Source organism: Triticum urartu, chromosome 7 (genome assembly GCF_003073215.2).
Source record: "Triticum urartu cultivar G1812 chromosome 7, Tu2.1, whole genome shotgun sequence".
NCBI lineage: Eukaryota > Viridiplantae > Streptophyta > Magnoliopsida > Poales > Poaceae > Triticum > Triticum urartu.
The window spans coordinates 708637922-708645934 of NC_053028.1; positions in this window are offsets into that span (position 1 = coordinate 708637922).

Genomic DNA, 8013 nt, shown 5'->3' on the forward strand with positions numbered 1-8013 from the left:
CGTTGGATTTCCCTGAAGAGGAAGGGATGATCCAGCAAAGTAGCGTAAGTATTTCCCTCAGTTTTTGAGAACCAAGGTATCAATCCAGTAGGAGGCTACGCTCGAGTCCCTCGTGCCTACACAAAAACAATAGCTCAACGCAACCAACGCGCTTAGGGGTTGTCAATCCCTTCACGGTCACTTACGAAAGTGAGATCTGATATAGATAATAAATAATATTTTTGGTATTTTTGGTATAGAGATGCAAAGTAAATAAAGTAAAAGCAAAGTAAAAGCAAAGCAATAATAAAGTGATGGAGATTGATATGATGAGAAAGAGACCCAGGGGCCATAGGTTTCACTAGTGGCTTCCCTCAAGAGCATAAGTATTCTACGGTGGGTGAACAAATTACTGTTGAGCAATTGACAGAATTGAGCATAGTTATGAGAATATCTAGGTATGATCATGTATATAGGCATCACGTCCGAGACAAGTAGACCAAAACGATTCTGCATCTACTACTATTACTCCACTCATCAACCGCTATCCAGCATGCATCTAGAGTATTAAGTTAAAAATAGAGTAACGCCTTAAGCAAGATGACATGACGTAGAGGGATAGTTTCATGCAATATGATAAAAACCCCATCTTGTTATCCTCAATGGCAACAATACAATACGTGCCTTGCCGCCCCTTCTGTCACTGGGAAAGGACACCGCAAGATTGAACCCAAAGCTAAGCACTTCTCACATGGCAAGAACAACCAATCTAGTAGGCCAAACCAAACTGATAATTTGAAGAGACTCGCAAAGATAACCAATCATACATAAAAGAATTCAAAGAAGATTCAAATATTATTCATAGATAGACTTGATCATAAACCCACAATTCATCGATCTCAACAAACACACGGCAAAAAGAAGATTACATTGAATAGATCTCCACGAGAGAGGGGGAGAACATTGTATTGAGATCCAAAAAGAGAGAAGAAGCCATCTAGCTACTAGCTATGGACCCGTAGGTCTGAAGTAAACTACTCACACTTCATCGGAGGGGCTTGGATGATGATGTAGAAGCCCTCCGTGATCGATGCCCCCTCCGGCGGAGCTCCGGAACAGGCCCCAAGATGGGATCTCATGGATACGGAAAGTTGCGGCGGTGGAATTAGGTTTTTGGCTCCGTCTCCAATCGTTTGGGGGGTACGTGGATATATATAGGAGGAAGAAGTACGTCGGTGGAGCTTCGAGGGGCCCACGAGGCAGGGGGCGCGCCCTAGGGGGGCGCCCCTGCCCTCGTGAGCACCTCGTGGCTTTCTTGACGGAGGGTCCAAGTCTCCTAGATCTTATCTGATGAGAAAATCACGTTTCCGAAGGTTTCATTCCGTTTGGACTCCGTTTGATATTCCTTTTCTTCGAAACCCTAAAACAGGTAAAAAATAGCAATTCTGGCCTGGGCCTCCGGTTAATAGGTTAGTCCCAAAAATAATATAAAAGTGGAAAATAAAGCTCAATAATGCCTAAAACAGTAGATAATATAGCATGGAGCAATCAAAAATTATAGATACGTTGGAGACGTATCAAGCATCCCCAAGCTTAATTCCTGCTCGTCCTCGAGTAGGTAAATGATAAAAATAGAATTTTTGATGCGGAGTGCTACTTGGCATAATTTTAATGTAATTCTTCTTAATTGTGGTATGAATATTCAGATCCAAAAGATTAAAGACAAAAGTTCATATTGACATAAAAATGATAATACTTCAAGCATACTAACTAAGCAATTATGTCTTCTCAAAATAACATGACCAAAAAAGTTCATCCCTACAAAATCATATAGTTTAGTCATGTTTCATTTTCGTCACACAAGAATGCTATCATCATGCACAACCCTGATGACAAGCCAAGCAATTGTTTCATACTCTAGTAATCTCAAACCTATAAACTTTCACGCAATATATGAGCGTGAGCCATGGACATAGCACTATGGGTGGAATAGAATATAATGAAGGGGGGTTATGTGGGGAAGACAAAAAGGAGAAAGTCTCACATCAATGAGGCTAATCAATGGGCTATGGGGATGCCCACCGATTTATGTTAATGCAAGGAGTAGGGATTGCCATGCAACGGATGCACTAGAGCTATAAATGTATGAAAGCTCAACAAAAGAAACTAGTGGGTGTGCATCCAACTTGCTTGCTCATGAAGACCTAGGGCACTTGAGGAGGCCCATTGTTGGAATATACAAGCCAAGTTCTATAATGAAAAATTCCCACTAGTATATGAAAGTGATAACATGAGAGACTCTCTACTATGAAGATCATGGTGCTACTTTGAAGAACAAGTGTGGTAAAAGGATAGTAACATTGTACCTTCTCTCTTTTTCTCTCATTTTTTGGGCCTTTTATTTTTTATGGCCTTTCTCTTTTTTTGGGCCTTCTCTTTTTATGGCCTTTTTTATACCTCACTTGGGACAATGCTCTAATAATGATGATCATCACACTTCTATTTATTTAGAACTCAATGGTTACAACTCGATACTAGAACAAAGATGACTCTATGTGAATGCCTCTGGCGGTGTACCGGGATATGCAATGAACCAAGAGTGACATGTATGAAAGAATTATGAACGGTGGCTTTGCCACAAATACTATGTCAACTACATGATCATGCTAAGCAATATGACAATGATGAATGTGTCATGATGAACTGAATGATGGAAAGTTGCATGGCAATATATCTCGGAATGGCTATGGAAATGCCATAATAGGTAGGTATGGTGGCTGTTTTGAGGAAGATATAAGGAGGTTTATGTGTGAAAGAGCGTATCATATCACGGGGTTTGGATGCACCGGCGAAGTTTGCGCCAACTCTCAATGTGAGAAAGGGAAATGCACGGTACCGAAGAGGCTAGCAAGGGTGGAAGGGTGAGAGTGCGTATAATCCATGGACTCAACATTAGTCATAAAGAACTCACATACTTATTGCAAAAATCTACAAGTCATCAAAAACCTTGGCACTACGCGCATGCTCCTAGGGGGGTAGATTGGTAGGAAAAGACAATCGCTCGTCCCCGACCGCCACTCATAAGGAAGACAATCAAATAACACCTCATGTTTCAAATTTGTTGCATAACGTTTACCATACATGCATGCTATGGGACTTGCAAACCTCAACACAAGTATTTCTCAATTTCACAACTACTCAACTAGCATGACTTTGATATTATTACCTCCATATCTCAAAACAATCATCAAGCATCAAACTTTTCTTAGTATTCAACACACTCATAAGAAAGTTTTATTATTAATCTTGCATACCAAGCATATTAGGATTTTAAGCAAATTACCATGCTATTAAGACTCTCAAAATAATCTAAGTGAAGCATGATAGAACAATAGTTTCTATAAAACAAATCCACCACCGTGCTCTAAAAGATATAAATGAAGCACTAGAGCAAAATTATAAAGCTCAAAAGATATAAGTGAAGCACATAGAGTATTCTATCAAATTCCAAATCATGTATGGCTCTCTCAAAAGGTGTGTACAGCAAGGATGATTGTGGTAAAATAATAAGCAAAGACTCAAATCATAAAAGACGCTCCAAGCAAAACACATATCATGTGGTGAATAAAAATATAGCTCCAAGTAAAGTTACCGATAGAAGTAGACGAAAAAGGGGATGCCTTCCGGGGCATCCCCAAGCTTTGGATTTTAGGTGTCCTTAGATTATCTTGGAGGTGCCATGGGCATCCCCAAGCTTAGGCTCTTGCCAGTCCTTGTTCCATAATCCAACAAATCTTTACCCAAAACTTGCAAACTTCACAACACAAAACTTAAAGTAGAAAACTCGTGAGTTCCGTTAGCGAAAGAAAACAAAAGACCACTTCAAGGTACTGTAATGAACTCATTATTTATTTATATTGGTGTTATACCTACTGTATTCCAACTTCTCTATGGATTATAAACTATTTTACTAGCCATAGATTCATCAAAATAAGCAAACAACGCACGAAAAACAGAATCTGTCAAAAACAGAACAGTCTGTAGTAATCTGTAGCTAGCGCAAGATCTGGAACCCTAAAAATTCTAAAATAAATTGATGGACGTGAGGAATTTATCTATTAATCATCTTAAAGAAGAATTAACTAAATATCACTTTCCAAATAAAAATGACAGCAGTTCTCGTGAGCGCTAAAGTTTCTGTTTTTTACAGCAAGTTCAATCAAGGCTTTCCCCAAGTCTTCCCAACGGTTCTACTTGGCACAAACACTAATTAAACACAAAAAACACAACCAAAACAGAGGCTAGATAATTTATTTATTACTAAACAGGAGCAAAAAGCAAGGAATAAAATTAAAATTGGGTTGCCTCCCAACAAGCGCTATCGTTTAACGCCCCTAGCTAGGCATAACAAGCAAGAATAGATCTAGATATTGCCATAATAATAAGATAGATTGTTAAAATTCATTTCATATTCTCTACATTCAGCAGCAAGTTTTCTTTGAGGCAAGCAAAAGTAATCAAAAGGGCTAAATTTGTTGGGACAAAAGTCTCCAAGATCAACCTTGGGAGGTATAGGTTCCTCCTTTGGTCCTTCATATTGCACAACCAATTCATCATTATAAGCATTCTTTTGACAGAACTTTGTGAGCCTATATTCGAGAGAATATCCCAATTCATTATCTCGAATAGCTAAATCATCATTAAGTTCAGAAATTCTATCAACTAAAACATTGGTAGGAACCCTTTTTCTAAGTTTTTCATTCAAAGCAACATAGTCTAGAGAGTGAAAACGCATTATTTCTTCTTGATCAAAGAGGATAGTCTCTATGGGAGGACGGAAAGCATCCACCCTATAATGCGCAAAGATTTATTTGGCCTCTTTAATTATGAATCGAAACTCATGAGCCAAAAAGATAGTAATGGCACGCTTAACAGAAGAATGCTCAATATTAGAAAATTCTAGGAAAATCCTTTGTATAGAAGGATGCAAGTGCATGAATTGCCTCTCAAGTTCAACTACAAGCATGGCAATAGCGTCCGTAAGACTACTAGTTCTATGAAGAATAGAGCTACCCATAGAAGGTAAAGCACCGGCACAAGTAAAGGAATCTTGAATAACTCCTTTTCCAATAATATTACCGCTACCAACACGAAATCTTTTTATATGTGAGATAGTGGGTTCTTTAGTAGGAGCATCAAAATTATTATCGACAATAGTATCCCCAATTTCAGACATAGAGGCAGAAGGTGAAGAACTAGCCATAACGACAAACAAGCAATCCAACACACGAGCAAACAAGAGCAAACGGGCAAAAGAGGCAAATAGAGAGGGAGGATAGAGAGAGGGAGAGGGCGAATAAAACGGCAAGGGTGAATTGGGGGGAGAGGAAAACGAGAGGCAAATGGCAAATAATGTAATGCGGGAGATAGGGATTGTGATGGGTACTTGGTATGTTGACTTTTGCACAGACTCCCCGGCAACGGCGCCAAAAATTCTTCTTGCTACCTCTTGAGCACTGCGTTGGATTTCCCCGAAGAGGAAGGGATGATGCAGCAAAGTAGCGTAAGTATTTCCCTCAATTTTTGAGAACCAGGGTATCAATCTAGTAGGAGGCTACGCTCGAGTCCCTCGTACCTACACAAAAACAATAGCTCAACGCAACCAACGCGCTTAGGGGTTGTCAATCCCTTCACAGTCACTTACGAAAGTGAGATCTGATAGAGATAATAAATAATATTTTTGGTATTTTTGGTATAGAGATGCAAAGTAAATAAAGTAAAAGCAAAGTAAAAGAAAAGCAATAATAAAGTGATGGAGATTGATATGATGAGAAAGAGACCCGGGGGCCATAGGTTTCACTAGTGGCTTCTCTCAAGAGCATAAGTATTCTGCGGTGGGTGAACAAATTACTGTTGAGATATTGACAGAATTGAGCATAGTTATGAGAATATCTAGGTATGATCATGTATATAGGCATCACGTCCGAGACAAGTACACCGAAACGATTCTGCATCTACTACTATTACTCCACTCATCAACCGCTATCCAGCATGCATCTAGAGTATTAAGTTAAAAATAGAGTAACGCCTTAAGCAAGATGACATGATGTAGAGGGATAGTTTCATGCAATATGATAAAAGCCCCATCTTGTTATCCTCGATGGCAACAATACAATACGTGCCTTGCTGCCCCTTCTGTCGCTGGGAAAGGACACCGCAAGATTGAACCCAAAGCTAAGCACTTCTCCCATGGCAAGAATAACCAATCTAGTAGGCCAAACCAAACTGATAATTCGAAGAGACTTGCAAAGATAACCAATCATACATAAAAGAATTCAGAGAAGATTCAAATATTATTCATAGATAGACTTAATCATAAACCCACAATTCATCGGTCTCAACAAACACACCACAAAAGGAAGATTACATCGAATAGATCTCCACGAGAGAGGGGGAGAACATTGTATTGAGATCCAAAAAGAGAGAAGAAGCCATCTAGCTACTAGCTATGGACCCGTAGGTCTGAAGTAAACTACTCACACTTCATCGGAGGGGCTTGGATGATGATGTAGAAGCCCTCCGTGATCGATGCCCCCTCCGGCGGAGCTCCGAAACAGGCCCCAAGATGGGATCTCGTGGATACAGAAAGTTGCGGCGGTGGAATTAGGTTTTTGGCTCCGTCCCCGATCGTTTGGGGGTATGTGGATATATATAGGAGTAAGTACGTCGGTGGAGCTTCGACGGGCCCACGAGGCAGGGGGGCGCGCCCTAGGGGGGCGCCCCCTACCCTCGTGAGCACCTCGTGGCTTTCTTGACGGAGGGTCCAAGTCTCCTGGATCTTATCTGATGAGAAAATCACGTTTCCGAAGGTTTCATTCCGTTTGGACTCCGGTTGATATTCCTTTTCTTCGAAACCCTAAAACAGGCAAAAACAACAATTCTGGGCTGGGCCTCCGGTTAATAGGTTAGCCCCAAAAATAATATAAAAGTGGAAAATAAAGCCCAATAATGTCTAAAACAGTAGATAATATAGCATGGAGGAATCAAAAATTATAGATACGTTGGAGACGTATCAGGCACCTCCACACTCTGCTTGTTGGCCTCTCACCACCTTCAGCTTTACATTGAAGGTCTTCAGCCATAGGCCGAAGTGAGGTGGGATACGGAGAAAGGCCTCGCAAACGACTATAAATGCCGAGATGTTGAGGATAAAGTTGGGGGCTAGATCATGAAAGTCCGGTCCGTAGTAAAACATCAGTCCGCGGACAAACGGATGGAGAGGGAATCCCAGCCCGTGAACCAAATGTGTGAGAAACACAACCCTCTCATGGGGTCTGGGGTGGGGACGATATGTCCCTCGGCCGGGAGACGGTGAACGATCTCCTTGGCCAGGTATTTGGCCTCTTGGAGCTCCTTGATGTCTTTCTTCTTAACAGAGGAGGCCATCCACTTGCCACCAGCTCCGAATCCGGACATGGTTGGGGTGCTTTCTCCGGCGGGGGAAGCTAGAGCTTGGGCGCTGAGCTCAAGAATGGATGGGCAGAGGAAGGAGAAGGCAGGGGTGAGTGAGGGCGAATCCTTATCCCCTTATAAAGGCCATGAATGTCAAATGCCTTCCTACTCGCCTTAAAACTCGCCTATTCCCAAGGGCTGTGTAAAAGGCACGGTTGGGTTACCCACGCCTGTATTGATGAGTGCTACCTCTTGAGCACTTGCGTTGGTTTTCCCTTGAAGAGGAAAGGGTGATGCAGCAATGTAGCGTAAGTATTTCCCTCAGTTTTTGAGAACCAAGGTATCAATCCAGTAGGAGGCCGCACACAAGTCCCTCGCACCTACACAAACAAATAAATCCTCGCAACCAACGCGATAAGGGGTTGTCAATCCCTACACGGTCACTTACGAGAGTGAGATCTGATAGATATGATAAGATAATATTTTTGGTATTTTTATGATAAAGAGAATAAAAAGATGCAAAGTAAAATAAATGGCAAAGGAAATAACTAAGTATTGGAAGATTAATATGATGGAAGATAG